Raw genomic sequence first — 17,575 nt, forward strand, 5'->3', positions numbered from 1 at the left:
TCACAGCACATACAGGACAACTGGGTAATCAGGCCCACTCGCCATAAGTTTATGAAAGGCAGGTCCTGCCTAACTAACTTGACTGCCTTCTATGTCAAGGTGACCCACTTGATGGATGAGGGAAAGGCTGTGGAAATAGTGTACCTGGACTAGTGTACCTGGACTTTAGTAAAGCCTATGACACAGTATCTCATAGTATTCTACTTGAGAAACTGGCTACCACCGGCCTGGACACGTGCACCCTCTACTGAGTTAAAAACTGACTCGACAGCCAGGCCTAAAGAGTGATGATGAATGGAGTTAAATCCAGCTGGAGGCTGGTCACAAGTGGTGTTCCCCAGGGCTTGGCGCTGGGTCCAGTTCTGTTAAACATCTTTATTAATGACTTAGATGAGGGGATCGAATGCACCTTCAGCAAGTTTGTGAATGAAACTAAACTGAGAGGAAGCATCAATTTGCTTGAGGGTAGGGAGGCTCCGCAAAGGAATCTGAACAGGCTAGATGAATGGGCTGAGGCCAATGGGATGAGGATTTATGAGGCCAAGTGCAGAGTCCTGCACTTGGGACACAAAAAACCTGTGCAGCGCTACAGGCTTGGAGAAGAGTGGCTTTGAAGCTGCCTGGCAGAGAAAGACTTGGGGATATTAGTCGACATCCAACTGAACAGAAGTCAACAGTGTGCTCAGGTGGTCAAGAAGTACAACATCATCTTGGCTTGTATCAAAAAAGGTGTGACCAGCAGGACCAGTGAAGTGATTCTTCCCCGTACTCGGTGCTGGTGAGGCTGCACCTCAAATACTGTGTTCGGTTTTTGGCCCCTCACTGTAGGAACGACTTTGAAGTCCTGGAGCATGTCCAGAGAAGGACAAAAATGGTGAAAGGGCTGGAAAACAAGTCTTATGGGTAGTGGCCAAGGGAACTGGGTTTTTTTAGCCCAGAGAAGAAAAGGCTGAGGGGAGACCTCATTGCTCTCTACAACTGCCTGAAAGGAGGTTGCAGAGAGGTGAGTGTTGGTCTCTTCTCTCAAGTGATAGGTGATAGAACAAGAGGGAATGGTCTTAAGCTGCATCAGGGGTAGTTTAGTTTGGACATTAGGAAAAATTTCTTCACAGAAAGGGTTATCAAGCACTGGAACAGGCTGCTCAGAGAGGTGGTTGAGTCACCATCCCTGAAGGGGCTTAAAAGGTGGGTAGAATATGTTCTTAGAGACATGATTTAGTACTAGAGAGGTACAGTTGGAGTTGATCTCTAAGGTCTTTTCCAACCTAATGATTCTATAATTCTATGACTGTGTATAGCTTTACTTTGAAAACACATGGGGAACTCAATTACCTGTAGCATTCCCACTTAGTTTCTACCAAAACTTTAAGGGAATTTGCTTTTCTACCATTAAAGGTGGTTTGTCAGGCATGTTGCAAGGGCTTATGAGACATTTCATGCCTGACAGACACAATAACCATTCAGAATGCATACAAAGAAGTTGTAACATGAGAACACATGGCGTACGTGGCCTGAGAAAGCCCTTGGAAACAATCTACACAAAAATTGACCTGTCTCATCGCTGCCACAGAATATAGAGGGGCAACATCCTCGGTTGCAGTATACACACTGATTTCAGTCAGTCCGAAACTCACAACCATAAGGTAAAATCCTTTCTAGAAAAGAACAAGACACAGGGAGTATACATTAACTACCCCACAGATCTCATTAACAAGATTAGTGTTTTCCAGGTGTGCAGCCTGACAGCCTGATGCTTATTCTACAGAAGAGAAAATGTTATGGAATCTGGGTTTTGCAGAAAGGGAGGCAAGCTGCAAGAGCAAATGTACTGTGCATTACTTTCACTGGCACCCTGGTGAATTTTATTCATTTTCTAGAATTGTTTTGGTTTGGGGTTTATTTGTTATTTTTTTGAATTAATTATGTTAGCTTGATGACTGCAAGAAGCAAATTCCACACATTTTTACAAACAGCCACCTTCCGCGTAACTGAAGAAATTTTATAAAATAACTACAGAATTAAAATAAGCAAACCATAATAGGATCCTAGTCACAGAATCTTCAATTATCTACAATAACCATTCAGAAGTGTCTGCCTGTTTAGACTAGTGAATTTACAGAATCACAGAATCACCAGGTTGGAAAAGACCCACTGGATCATCAAGTCCAGCAATTCCTATCAAACACTAAACCATGCCCCTCAGCACCTCGTCCACCCGTGCCTTAAACACCTCCAGGGAAGATGACCCAACCACCTCCCTGGGCAGCCTGTTCCAGTGTCCAATGACCCTTTCTGTGAAAATTTTTTTCCTAATGTCCAGCCTAAACCTCCCCTGGCAGAGCTTGAGACCTTTTCCTCTTGTCCTGTCCCCTGTCACTTGGGAGAACAGGCCAGTTCCTTCCTCTCTACAACCTCCTTTCAGGCAGTTGTAGAGAGCAATGAGGTCTCCCCTCAGCCTCCTCTTCTCCAGGCTAAACAACCCCAGCTGTCTCAGCCGCTCCTCCTAAGACTTGTTCTCCAGCCCCCTCACCACTTAGGTCAAGACAACAGGAAGAAAATTCTTCATAACACTAAGCGTTTAAAACTACACCCAGGAAAAAAACTGAAAGAAAATATCAGTTATTTTTTAAAAAAAAGAGAAAATACAGAAAATCTACAGGAGATTTATGCTTAGTTTTAAACTGTTTTACTAGTTCTCACTGAGAAGCAGACAAAAAGAAGTATTTTATTCACCATATAATCATATGTAAAATATCTAATGCTTTTAAAAAGAAAGATAGCACAGAGTGGTGAGAATTCTATATTATAAGAAAGAAATTAAAAGTATTTCCAGTCAATATTACAGCTTTCATAGAGAAGTCACAGTGGTGCAGTTTGTCCAAGACACCCACAAAAAGATACATTTCCAGAAACTGTCCATAATCTGCAGGTACTGTTCATGCGGTTTCCAGCTGATCATACAACTTTCCCCTAAACATTCCATCCTGTAAATTCAAAGGACTTAATGTAGACAGGGTGGAAAGGTAAAGGCTTCATTTCATTCTCCCTATAGAGAGAGAGTAGGAAAAACTAATTCCAATAGTAAAACTTGATAACAATTATGTCAGAATCGCAGGAGGCAAAATTTTACAATTGATAAGACTAGTTTAGGCAGATTATACTCAATCATAGATGAAAACAAATTAATGTCAACTAGCACATACCATTAGTATTGTGGGCTAGGAAAGAGGGAAATTGTGCAAAGAAAGCCTGGTCAGTCAGGATCAAAGCATTTAATTCCCAGTCAAAAAGCAGCTCCTAGGGCTGCTTGGAAGCTTTAGTTAAGATTCTCATTAATCTTTAAACCTGAGTCATTCTGAAACAATAAAAATAATTAAGAAAACATTGATCCAGGCTAAAAGCTTCTACAGTTGTAAATAGATAACCAAGGTCAAGAAATTTCTTTTATCCACAGAAAAAATCCACAACTGGAATACTAGCAACAAAATCACCACAGATTAAAACCAAGTTATCAGAAACAGAGCAGTGAAAGGTACAATGTACTTCATCAATGAATTGTGGATCCTCTGTAATTCTTCAAATCTTTTGCCAAGTCCTCAGATAGAATCTCATAATCAGAACACCAAAGAAAACTGGGTTCAGTTCCACAAGTCATGAAAGTCTCCTTTCATGAGCAGTGGAATACTGTCCTTCAGCAGCTAAGAAACAATTCCCGCTCTCACACAAATACTAGCATTAAACAAAAAGGATGAAAGAAATCCTAGGAATATTTACACATTAAAAGAGTGTAAATCAATTCAACGTTTTTTCTAAAAGATTGCTGCTGAGTCACTGCAGCGTACTGTTAGGAAAATGATTTTTGTGTAGCAGTTCTTCCCAGTCAAACAGAAGTATTAATGTATCTGTTTGCAAGACTGTCAAATTGTAAGAGTTTTGTTGGGCTTTTACTGAACTGAGACAGTCTCAGTTCAGTAAAAGCCCAACAAAACTCATACAATTTTACCTCTTTGTCAGCCTATAGTCAACCTGAAATAAGAACAAAAATTTAGTCAACCTATTTGTAGGCAGTGTGTAGTCTCCCACTGCAATCTGAACATATACTGTATGGGAACATTATTATGGTGTAAGATGAAAAAAAATCTATTCACCTTCTTTTCAAGTCAATGCCTATGAATAATCTTTTCAGAATCTGAATGAACCACTCCATATTTTACTACTTAGAATGTCAGAAAAGTCCCAAGGTTTTTTGTGGTTTTTTGTTTTATTTTGGTTCACCCAAGGCATGAGGTAAAGTCTACATAACTGTCAAGATGTACAGCAGACGGAATAGGTGAAGTAGGGAAAGCTAATTTGCAGATGAGTTACAGATCTACCCATCAGCCACCCAACAATTTACTGAACTGTACCTCCTTCACGGTCCTCTTTAGAAATCAAGTTGGCACTGATGGAGTCCTCTGTTTTCATTCTGTGACAAAAATATTATCTGGTCTGCTCCAATTCTTATTCTTCCAAAGTTGGATAACATGTCTGAAACTTAGATGATGACCTCTTTCTCCTTAAGTCCCATTTAAAAACCTTTCTATCTGCAGAGGCTATATTCAGATGACAGATTGCAAGGTAACGTGACATATCTGGTTTTCAGCTACCTATAGCATAAAAAACCATTCATACCACCTGTTCTCTACAATTAGTTGACTCTACAGTTACCTAAATTCAATCTGCAATACGTGGTAAATGGACAAAACTTCCTTTCAGTTGTTGTAGCCAGAGTAACTGTTCACTTATCCTGCTTAAACTCAATTATGACTCTTAGTAAACACAGAAATACCTAGAGTCCGTTTAACTCTTTTTTTATGGTGCATCATCTGGTAAGAGTATTAGCAACTGATCCTGATGTTTGATTTCCAGAGCTAACCTGTTCTCATCATTCTCCTGCTCCCCTGCTTCTCTGCATGGTAGTACTTGTTTACTGCTGTTTCAGGAAAATAGTTAGGCATTATTTGGGAAAAATGGAATACGGACTCATTCATGCAGAAATATACCCTCTTTGTAATAAAATTAAGAACAAACTGGGGTTTTTTTAAGTATATGGAGACCTATAAGGTAAATGTATAAGTAACCTTGTTTATAAGGGGGCTTCTACCTTGAAATATATGTTATGGTACTGTAGGAATGGTTCAAATGTTCTTTTACTTGATACTCCAACCATCTTACCCAACCTCCTGTTCAGGAGAGCTCAGCTTCACTATTCCTTCACATACCTCATAGTCTTTCTGTATATTATTAATATTTGGTTTCATAAGCGCTGCAACATAAGGAAAAAAAAATCAGAATGAAATGGTTTACTACATTGATTGTATTGAGAAAACCTGTAGAGAATCTAAGAATTCAATCTTTGCAGGATTTTATATATAATAATATTTTTTTATTTTTATACTGATATTAACAACACAGCTTTTCTTATTTTTCTCAGTATTTTTGAAAGCTTGTAATGAAAAGCCTGTTAAGGCTGAATATATATTTTCCCTGCTTTCGAATCCTGGTGAATAGAAAATGAGGCCTTACAAGAAAGGCAAATGAGTCAGCACTTCCTCCAAACAGCAGATATATTCCCATTGCTACATATTCTATACTTCAAAAATAGTGATCTAAATTTATACAGATCTATGTATTACATTTTAATGTAATACACATTATAGTCAAGGCTGATATGTTGTGTTTTGTCTACAGGGTGTTCTTCTTTTGCAAGCAGAAAATCAAATCTATTCTCATTATCTGTTGTACAGCACTCTTAGGGCCTAGCTGCCACCTAAAAACATGTCCAGTCTAAACTGATGGGGTTGTTTAGTTGTTTTTTTAAATAACTTGTTGATTCTCCAAGATGAAAAAGGCAAAATCTTCTACATTATTTGATACATAATCTACATTACTGTCAAAGAAAAGCAGAAGTTCTGGTCAAGAAATCAAATCCTCTTATTCAGAAGCAGTCACCTATCCTCCTACTCCTTCAGTCTCTGTTTTAAAAGATCTAATGCATGTATTTGAAGTACTGACCTGGTGCACTTCTTTGTGCAAGGGACATTTGAATTACCGTGTTTGTATGTAAACACCAGATACAGAAAAGTATCTCCCAAGAAAACTTTTCAGGGTCACTGAGTCCCTTTGTGTCTTTGACTCACTGAGATAAAGAAATTTTAGTTATCTAGATCATTGTTCGTCCTGGTCACATCAAATACCTAGATGCTGGGAATCTCAAAAGATGCCATACCTCTGTCCAGACAGGAATGGGGAGTCTCACACCTCATTCCTTCAAGATACAAAGTACTCTCCAAGTCACAATAAAAATGTTGTTTACCATTATAGGAAAACTGAGACTTTCTTTAATCTTACTTATGTTCTAGGAAAATTCTACAATATCCTTTCTTAATAAAACCATAACTTGCTGTTTTCATTCATGTTCACTTTCCACAGTTGCTAAAGGTATTCATCAGGACACAGAATGAAACTTCAGGGGTTTTCATTGTCTGAACAGAAACTGACAATTCCATAGAAATTCTCCATGATTCTACAGACCTCATAAGCAAATGGAAAGAAATCTTCATTTCCTTGACTAGATGCTTAACAAATATATTCTTTTCTGTTCCTGAAACAAACAAAATATATATTTCTTTAGTATTTGGAACCAGACTTTAAATCTGAGTATGATTTATGTTCAGAAATCAGGGAGAGGTGCAACTACGTTGAGGCCAAAAATGTAATATTTAAGTACTCTATTGTTTTTCTCTATTTCCTCTTTAATTGTAAAGTAATTTACAGTTCCACCTCTTGTAATTGTTCCTGCAAATGACCTCTTTCTTCATTGTTCCCTCCATTTCACAATTTCTGCTCACGGAGAAGTAAAGACCCTAACATTTTAGATGTTAACCTTTAGATATCAGCAAATCACATTCTCTTTTTTAATAATTTTTGTCTTACATTCTTAGATCAACATCATCAGCCTTCCAGCACATTAAAAATTAAATAACTCTCTTCAGATTCATCAGTGCTTAGAGATAAAATTTGGTTCAAGTCTGGGGAGGTTCACACTGGAATCTGGTACTTCCACAGTGTTTCCAGTCTTTGCAGTGCCATCCTGGTCAATAAATCCTTATTTTAGAATTTTTACAAGGGAAATATTGCAATAAAATAGTCTTATGGTAGTTCTTGTAATTGATCATGACTTACTGTAATTTCCATAGATATCTTCAGAATTTACTTGATTTGGCTTGGTGGAGAACAAGTGACTAGGCACAAATTGTTAGGCCTAAAGGTCCCATGTATAAGACGCTACAAGAAATATTCTTTAGGAGTGATTTTTTTCAATAGCTGCAGTTGTTCTTGAGAATTTATATAGGTTCCTACGCAACCAATTAAAGTAAATTGAGAAAGAAAAACTCTCTCTGTTGGACTGCAACCTTATATAGCATTCTGCTCAAACTGATATGGATGCCTTTAATTGCTTTGCACATTATGAGAAAACAGCAACAGTAAAATCAGCTATAGCTTAAGTTAATTTCTCTTTTGTTTGAGGGCATGTTTCATCTTGGTCAGCATCTGGACAGTTCTCAGTCCCTGACGCTCTGTGGCTCTGTGCAAGTTAGATGTTATCTTTGGACCCAGGAAGAAGAACTCTAGCTTGAAAATTACTCATCCGTTGCAGAGTTCTCATTCTGAATACAAATTTTACAGCCCTGTGTTTCTATATACATGCTAAAGCAATACCAACTAGGAGCCTTATACTAAGTTTTTCAAACGATACTGCAGGATACACAGATGCCATAAAATTGTCTCTCCTTCCATGAGAAAAATATCACTCCATGATTCATTGCAGATTTAGAAGGGAAGTATAAACATGTGGGAGTGCAGGAAGGGTGCAACCCACAGCCTTTCCATTTCACATAATGAAATTCACTTCTGAGGGATGTCATACGTAAGAGAATATTATATACATGTATATATATATATAAAAGTGACACTTGAAGGCATAAATTAGCTGTTAAACCATTTAAAAAGGTCCAAAAAATGCTTTTGCCTATGGTTCACAATTTTTTAAATTAAAGGGATGTACAGAGACCTTTATGTGTCCTATTAGCTTCCTTGCTCAACACCAGATTCTTAAAGAAACTGTGAGTTATATTCATCTTTCCCATTTCAAACATCTAAAAGTGGTACAGCTGAGGTGAATACCTCTTATAACCTTCCGTGGTGAAAGAGGCTTTTAGGATTAAATGGTTCCCCTTCTTTTAGCACCCACATTTTTTTTACTAAAAGCAGAGGAATCACAAAATGAATTATTTAGGTTTATACTTTTAGACCATGAATTTACTGGTATGTATCCTACAGAATGACAATTTAGTGCTCTGCTTCACCAAACTGCCTATCAGCTGATCAGTGGCACTTATCAGGATTAAGTTTAAAATTTCTTTCCTTCTTAAGTACAAGTTTTAAGTCATTAAGTATCCAAGGTGGTTTTTTTTGGTCTATATTTGTCACAGGTGATCTTGTTCAATAATTTTATAGGATATGTCAAATGAATGTGATAAATTTGTTCATGTTTTTTCAGAGTAAGAAGAGAAAACAATTTCTGTCACATAGTGCTCCCTCAAGTATCTTTAATTTTCTTTCACCCATCTCATTCAAAAACATAATTCACACTTAGTCAGTAGCATTGCTTTTCACAAATTGCAAGAGTTGAAAAGGGTGATGTCTTTATGGAGAGAGAAATCCCATCCAAGTGATTTTGTTTTTTGTTTTTCTAACCCATCATGTAGGCAAAAGCCTTCTATACCTTCTGAATACTTCCTTCCTACATACTTGACACCCTGCCCTTTGACCAATACTGACAGCACAGGGAGAGCCAACACCAACACCTGGCCTCCTGACATCCTGTCCTCTGGCTGAAATTGGCAGGATACTAGCCACATTATCCATGTATGTTTTGATTGTCTGAAATCACACTACCATCGGTGGAGCCATTCAAAAGGCCTTTGCCCAGTTAGATGCCGCTGCCCGATGATCCAAAGAACAAGTGTCCCTGGCAGTCTGCCAGCGCCATGACATGATTTATAATCCTACGCTTGCTGTTAGTGGTGGGTGAGTTGCCATATGAGCAGGTTGCTGCTCATCTTTCTTACTGCCTCAACAAAGCTTTGTTTTGTAATGAGCTGTCAGACTCCATTACAGTTCAGAACACAATTCATCAGTCCCACAATCATACACTGGTATAACCCACCAAAATACTAGTGACTGGCAGAGCTATGCAGAGTGATCAGTTCAGTGATGTAAATGTGAACATCTTGCTTGATCACCTACCTGAGCTTGATACCTGTAACAGAACCAACAGGAAAACTGATACTCAGGAGTCTGAGACTCACAAGACTTGTCTTCATAAAAGGAGATGCTGGCAGATGCCATTCTGAATAAATTGGAATTTCTTCATTACATCAAATTTTACCCTAAGATGTAACAATCTTTTACAAAACTGAAGCTTCTCTGCTACTTTGATGGCATGGAAATCCTATTAGCAAAATTATATCTTACTTTTTTACATAAAGTAATTCAAGGATACAAATAGTATCAGTTTCAATAAGACACTGGAAACAGGGTCTTGTGGGGAAGTGGAACACTTCTTGCTGCTTAACAGTTTATACTCCAGTTTGCCTTAATGTTATCTTGTAATAAAAGTTGAATATCACTGCCACAGTTTGGTATTGCATAAAGTTGTTTGTTCTTAAATACAGTTTAATCATAGATTGTGCTTGCAATTTTAGTTGGCATGATTATTGGGATTTTCTGAGTAACTATAATGAAAATGCCTAAAGTTGTTTATTCTGGAGGGATAAAGAAAACAGAAAAAAGAAGGAATTTATGACTAAGCATTCACTAAAGCTGTTCCTCAGCATTTCGTGTTTTCAAGCAACCTTATGTGTCAATATGAAAAAGCAGTCTATGCTGATTAGAAGCGCTGCAAGCCCCAGAGCAAACAATGTAATTCATTCTTTCCCTGGATTTTATCCCACACTATAATCTTTGAAATCACTTGGAATATTTTACATTTCAATTTCTATATAATGAAATTGACCAAATGGAAGTTTGATATAACAACATGATGAAGCACTAATAAGGCTGGAAAACTTTTTAGAACAACATGACCTATGATATTCTAAGGCATTGTATTTATCAGCTGGGCTCAGTTCTATCACAGAGACATCCTCCCTTATCTGTGAAGCTTCAATTTGCTTCATAATCCTGTTGATTTTCAGGTTGGCTTAATACATTTGCATGACTAGAGCTTCCCACTTCCTTTTCCTAACTATAAAATGGCAAGATCATTTTCATTTGGTTCTTCAACAGCTACCTATTTCACCATTAACTAACTTTAAAAAAACCTTTAAATTTGAAAACTTATGTCCTAATTAGAAATTAAAAACTATAAAGACTAAAAAGTCCATTTTCATGTTTTTCTAGTGCAGATTAAGTCAGCAATTCCCAAGACTTCAGAAGATACCGATTTTGTAACTTTTACAATCAAATAGCTCTTCAATGAACAGCAGTGTTTCTAAGAACGACATATGAGATCCTTTGAATTTAATAATATTGACATGAGTGGGAATGAAATTATATATTTGTTGTTTGTGAAAATTTTGAGATCAAGTTTGCAAAATATAGGGAACATTTTTTAGCCACAGACCTGCGTAGCTTTTGTGTGGATACAGTAGTTCAGAATATCTGGTCATTTTCTAAGACAGCTCATTGCTACTGTAGTACTGAAGATAGTAATGGTAGTATTTTTAAATTCCTAAGAAAGCATGAATGTGAATTTATGTTATATTTTTCAGGGATTATGTGAGAGTGTGGTCTTATTCCTCACCTGCATGCACCCAAATTTGGAAGACACTTATTTTTTTAAAAAAGTATATTATTTATTGAACTAGTTTGAAGATATGCCTGAGGAGTGTTATTCTAATGACACAGACTCATGCATAAACTCAGTTTTATAACAATACTGGATGTGAAGTCTTATGTTAGTCTTTCCTGTATCTTAGCTACTTTGACTCTGCTCCCTTACATCTGATATTTCTCATTGAAATCCCTCAACTCTGCTTGGTAGGAATCATATTGTTTATCAAATTTGTACACATTTGAGAATACAGCTGAATAAAGTTTTGGTAAAATTTTTTACTTACTGAAAACTGTGTAAAAAAACCCTTCCTCAAGAATTTTCTATGCAGTTGTAAGTACTCTAGGTTTACAATAGAAAACAGTGATTAACTTTACGCTGCAAAGGAACACCGACTTGATCTTTTTCATGCATTGTTTCGATGCTTATTTGTATGTCAAAATCATCCTTTGTTGTTTTATTTATTTCCCTATTGAATGCAACTGCTTCTGATTTAAATAAAGAAGCAGAAAATCTTACTGCACAGAAATGTCAGAGTAGGCTTAAAACAGTTGTCTCAGTAGAGGCCTAAACATTCATAATATCATCTTTGTTATGCATAAGAAAATAATTGTGGTTTATAAATCAAAGCAATTATCACTTTTTCTGACTGTGCTCATCTTTTTTTCATTTCCATGAAAAATACTAAAATTAAATATTGCCCTTTGCAAAACTGAAATTGGTCATGTTCACTTTTGGCTATGTTATGCAAACATATTTCTTCCTGTGAGATTGTTGTGGTGTATGCCAGCTTTTTCCCTCAAGTCTACTCTGAAACACAAGCTTCATTTCAAGAGGTTCTTTTCCAAAGTTCTGGAGCATCATTCTCACTTGTAACTATAACCACCAGCAATCCCAGCAGGATCTTTCATAATAATTGAGTAATTCTGCAACAGTTTATGCTTGCCCCAGCTGAAACACTAGTACGTAACAGTCTTTAAGTAACTTTTCAAACATTATAGAGAAGTAAATGTAAGAATAAAATAAAAACTGATTTAAAATTCATTCAGTCAAACGAAGTATGCTGGCCAGTACACTTTTCAGTATGTTTTTACCATGCTTATTCTGCTAGTTCTTTATCCTTTTTTCCTAGGTTTACTTTGTTATTTCTTTGCTACATTTCTATAAAAATGTCTTACAATCTTTGTTATTGAGCCAGTATCAAACTTACATTTTCAGTGGCTATGGCATGCTTGATATTCCATTTTCATTTGTAAGGGTGTATTTTTTTCTTTCACCACTGCTTTATAGTAAAGGAATTGTAAAATTCTTGTGAACCCTTTTTGTCTTAATGATCTGGTTTTTTATGACAGTTTTGCTGTAGTATACCTGTTACAATTTGCACCAGCTGTCAAACCATTCTACCTTTTTAAACTGAAGCCTTGACAAAGTTGTTTGCCCATATTGAAACTTCGGTAAAAGTGTTAATTGGCTTGTATGGTGTTTAAAGTTTTCATCTAGGACTTTATGAAAATCACAGTCAACATGTTCTTGTAAAGGATTGTTTTGTAAAGGACTCCTAGTGAGGTGGATTGCTCAGCTATCAAGGCTTTATTGTTCCCTAGCTGCAAGCAGGTACATAGGTAATTCAAATATAATCTTGTTTCCTGTGAAATGAAGTTATTTTTCAAGCTTCTGAAATAATTTCAGTTAAAACTTGTTCATTTTTTGAGGGTCTTTTGGACGTCCTATTGAGCTTCTGTTAAGACTAGATCTGGCCTGGACTGCATGGAGGGTTATTCTCTGCAGTGCCTATTGGCCCCACCTTATGCATGACATAGCTTCTTCCTGATTAAAGATGAAAAAATACCCAACATGTCTATGTGCCATATTCCTGACAATATTTGAGTGAGATTTAGGAACATTAGTCTACTGAGGTCTGCATTTCACAATTACATTGCAACAGAGGCAAAATGGAAGTCCACTTCAAACACAGGAATTTCCTAGGTGGTTTGCAAAATAACAGTGTGGTTCCAATAATGTGTTCTACACCTACAGAAAGGGGATTTGGGTGTGGGGAAGGAGAAGAAAAATCACTGATAATGTGACAAAAGAAATTGCAGCTAGAATCCTCTTTAATTTGACAAAGTATATTCAGGCTTTTACATATTTTTTGTAAATACTGATAATGAAGCATTTCTGATTCTTCCAGAACACATTTAGAAATATGAGTTAAATTAGCTACTAAAAAATCTTACGTATATAATGTTCTGACAAGAAACCAATCCTTCACATAATAAGTTCTGACATTTTCCAACTGTACTGTAATAAGTTTACTAAGAGAAGCCTTATTATTTCTTAAGAAAACTTAAGCCCACTGTTTTTTTCCTTAATCATCCTGACACTCTCCCCTTCAAGACATACTTTTTTTACAGTAGTGTAAATATTTCATCCCATCAATTTGTGCCAAGTTACTATTTACATGATGGTTTGACTAACACAAACAGCCAATAACTTTTCAATAAAGACAGGCATATACAAGAAGAATTTAATCCCCCTTTTTTTTTTAATTAGCTTTGATTAACTTGAATATTTTTTTTCCACAATTGTACGTCATCATTCAAAATATTTTCCAAGCATGGACCCTTTTTCTGTCTTGTTAACTCAAGATATTTAACTGTAAGTACTTTGCTTGTGGTGAACTAAAACTTTATTGCTTAAGTTTTCAAATATTGCTTTGAGGTGCATTTGGTTGGGCAAGAACTTGGACAAAAACTTGGGTTCTGTTTTACTTAAAACATACCACAGCTCCATGGGTGAGGCTGAGACACGGAAACATTATATTTTCTTCTCACAAAGCCACAGAAATGGTAACCATATATGCTTAGAAGCAAAATGTTTTTTTTACTGCAAATATTTCATGTAAAATAAAAATTGTTAATTAGTTTAGCTATATTAACTGTCATAATTCAAATATTTCCAGTAAAGCATAGTTAACAGCTCTAGAGACACATACTTTTAAAAGAGTGTAAGTAAGATCAGTTAAGAAAGCAGAACTATATCTACTTTGAGGTAGTTGTCACCCTTCTTCATATTGCTGTTTCTAAGAAGGAAGCAGTCATTTAGTCTCAAATACTCATCTCAAAATACTCATAATTTTTGTAAAAGATTCAGATACAGGATACACCTTGAGAAAGGAATCTTGACTCATTCATGCAAGACTTGGATGCGAGCTTTTGCTGCAGCCCTGGGCTGTCATTATTTCCCTTCACTCAAGACGGAACTGTGAAGAACAGTTCAGGAACTGTGAAGAACAGATCAGGAATTGACTTCCTGATCTTCTGGTACACATAGCAACCATACCATGAGACTGACCCAAGTTCTAGTGCATGTTTCTGAGGACATGCCATTTGTCTCTAACTACAACTGTTGCGGTCAGGCTCCATCTCCACCTATGGGCATATTAGGCTTCTCTGCAGCCAGCCAGCCAGCCACTTGCAGTTCTGAAATGCTGTCTTCTGACCTATTCTTTCCTTCCTTTCAAAAGGAACAGTAAGTTCAGAGAATCATCCCTAAATTTGATAAAATTCTTAGAGGAATACTGTTGTCTTCAGTAGGATGAAACAACGACTTGCCACAGGTTTCTTAAAATTTATTATAACATTATTTTATTTATTCTAGACATTATAGCCATGCTAAATGATTTCCATGATGTTCACAACTTTTTTAGTGTTGCTACAATATTTCATACTGTTAATGTACGTAGATTGTAAACTTGACATGCCTGATTTGGTTTAGTTCTACTTATGCACCAGATATAACTCGCGTATATTAGAGATGAGTGTTGGAAATAAATCACTGTATGTGTTCTAATTACCCTATACCAGCATGATCTTGTGTTCTATAGGCTCTAGCTATCCTCCAGCAGTACTGTGTTCATATTTAACTTCTGAAATATAGTTCTTCAATTCTCTATCTTGAAATTGTAAAATAGTAAGGACTTTCCCAGATTCCTGCTTCTCAACTCAAAGATGGTACTTTCAGATACTATATTTTTAACATGCTTACCTGAAATGAATCAGACTAACAAACTAGTTAGTGGCTCATTCAGATTTCAGAAAACTCTTCTGAGTCTTTAAGCTGTGTCTACTTAAATCTTCACATCCTGTTCTGATTCATTATGCAGACAATCTGAGAAAAAAAATCAGTGATTTTTCAAAGATGGGAATTAAAACTCTTAAGACTCTTTCACAGTACTTTTTAAAGAAGCAGCACAGAATAACCTTTTTTTTTCCTATGTGAGACCCGGTGGTAGATTTCATTTCCACACCAGACCTCTCAGCATTTCACGATAGCAATTGGGTTCTGCACAGCTTGTAAACACAAGTCAAAGCTTCTGCTAAAATTTTTCAAAAGAAAAGCTTTTAAACAGATACAGAAACATAATGAGCAATGACTTTCTTAACTGTGTGCTTCTATATAGTTGAATTATTTATACATTGCATGCAGTACCAATGAATATATATACGAGAAGAAGCTGGCATTGAGTAGACTTCATTATACCAGTTTAACTTTTTAATTCTTAAAGTGAAGTTTTCTTTGGAATTCTGAGTAAATGTCTAGCCTGGCAGGGCATATACAAAAAAAAAACCCTGCAGAATATTTTCCATTTTTAAAAGATATTTTTTCTAATTTTACTTGTGTAAATGAATGTATAGTAGGACTGTAAATTTAGATAATACTTCTAATAAATCAGGGACTCACTAAACCTATGACAGCTGGCTTCTTGAGTGCCTGAATACACTAAGTGCTCATTTTTTAAAAGAAACTTTCTTAAAGTGAACTTATATTATAATGCAAAGGTAACAGCAACAGCTCATTTTCCTAAACTGAGTCATCTTGACAGAAGAGGCGTCTTGACTTCTTATGTAACTTCTATATTGTTGCCCAATTTCTATGGTGTGTCTGGCAGATACATTGAAATATGATGCTCAGATAGTATGCAAACTCTGGTTGTCTTTATATTTATGTATGTATAAATCAGTAGGAGCTCATGTAGTACTGCATTACAACCTTGGAAAACCAGTGAAAATAAGAGAATAAGGCAGGTTCTGCTGAAGTAAATTTAAAGTAACAGTATGTAGCTCAAAGTCTCCAGGGGTGGAACAGAGTCTCAAAATATAAGTTGTCCAATACAAAGAAGGCGGCTGACTGGCTGATAAACTATGCTACAATAATAACATGCTTTGTGGAGAAGTGGAAGATCTTATATGTCTTCTAACCAAACACAGTAGGAATAATGAGAAATGAGTGAGGAGAGGCAATGGGAGTAAGTTTTCTATAATAATATTTAGCAATGACTTTCTGAAACAGAAGTAAAAATCACAAGGGAAGTCTGGAAAACCTTCCCTAAAGCACTGTGTGTGTGTGTACTTTTCAAAAGTAAATTTAAGAGTCCACAAATGCCAGTGTGTCTGGACACAGAGATAGAAAACACCCAAAGAACTAATTATATGAGGTTTCTTGAAAATCTCCCAAGTATCATTCATCAATAAAGATACCTATGAAGATTCAATTTTTCACGGTTCCTCTGCCCTTTGAGCAATCCTACCTCTCAGACTCTTCTGAGAACTAACAGTACTAGAGGGCAGACTATCAACCTATCTCTGACCATCACAACAACCTCATTTCTTTAGCGACCAGCTGATGCAGAGCTGTAGTATATCCAAGTGCCCAGTCTTTAACATGGTTGCCCTCAAGAGAAAGGATAGTGCAAGGGACAGGACAATAAACCTTTATTGGAACATTAAAAGACTGACACTTTCTTCTGAAGAGATTTAGTGTTGACATTCACAATTGTAGAAAGAAACCCATATTTTTAATGTATAGAAGCCTCAGAATACATTCTCAAAGACCACTAATGAACAACTAAAGAGTGTGCATTTAAAATTATGTTATTAATCTATGGTTTTTGCACTCAAACACTTGAATAATTGTTGCCCTTTCTGGAATTCCTTCAGCTGGTGTGGGCATCATGAGCTTTCTTATCAATATCTTCTGGGAAGCAATATTTATGTTATGAACAGAGACTGGGACCTTGTCTAAGAAAGACTAAAAACAGTAATATATTGTTCTAATTTAATGTAATTAAATTAATTTAATTGCATTTCCTTAATAATTCTAATTCATTGTACTAGTTTAATTCATTTTTAATTAATTTTTAATTAAATTTCTGTCATTCTGTTATTGCAGGATGAATATACAGGACACAGACTTTGACTAACAATGTTGGCAAACACTAAAACTTCTCTTTTCACGGCAGTGATTACACATGCTATTAAATGTTGTCAGCAGTTTAAATTGAGGAGAAGTTACCAGAAACTGCTCCAGAGTCTGAATATAAAATGTCATTGCATGCACACAGATGCCTGATTGTATTGTAAACAGTCAAGATGGGATAGGAGTGAGTGCAAAAGATTTTTCTTTAGTACTTTCATTCATCCAGTATATGAAGTAATCTGAATATGAGGTTGAATTCATTATATCATGGGGCTGCTATAAGCTTCTGTACTGTAAAATGTACAAATGTATTTTGCGTGAGAATTGTGGTCTAGTAGAACATATACAGTACAACAACATATCCAGAAAGTCTCATTT

This window comes from Phaenicophaeus curvirostris, chromosome 1 (assembly GCF_032191515.1).
Source record: "Phaenicophaeus curvirostris isolate KB17595 chromosome 1, BPBGC_Pcur_1.0, whole genome shotgun sequence".
Lineage (NCBI taxonomy): Eukaryota > Metazoa > Chordata > Aves > Cuculiformes > Cuculidae > Phaenicophaeus > Phaenicophaeus curvirostris.